Here is a 241-nt window from a genome sequence, read left to right as displayed (position 1 = left end):
TATATTTGGGTTACTTGTATTTGATAGTCTAGGATTGTAATCCGTCTCCTACCTTATCTCCAGGAGAGGCTTCTTGCCCTCCAAGTTTTGTACTCAATATATACTCGCCCTCGAGGCTCAATAATACATCCATCATATTCCGCCAATCCCTCTATCCCTTCTAACATACGAGATACTAAGTTAATACTATGTCTTGAGATTGATGAAGTCAACTCAGGTGCCTAATAGTCGACGGGTGCCT

Source organism: Triticum aestivum, chromosome 2B, assembly GCF_018294505.1.
Source record: "Triticum aestivum cultivar Chinese Spring chromosome 2B, IWGSC CS RefSeq v2.1, whole genome shotgun sequence".
NCBI classification, from domain to species: domain Eukaryota; kingdom Viridiplantae; phylum Streptophyta; class Magnoliopsida; order Poales; family Poaceae; genus Triticum; species Triticum aestivum.
The sequence above is the reverse complement of the archived record's forward strand: the minus strand, read 5'-3'. Positions refer to the sequence as shown.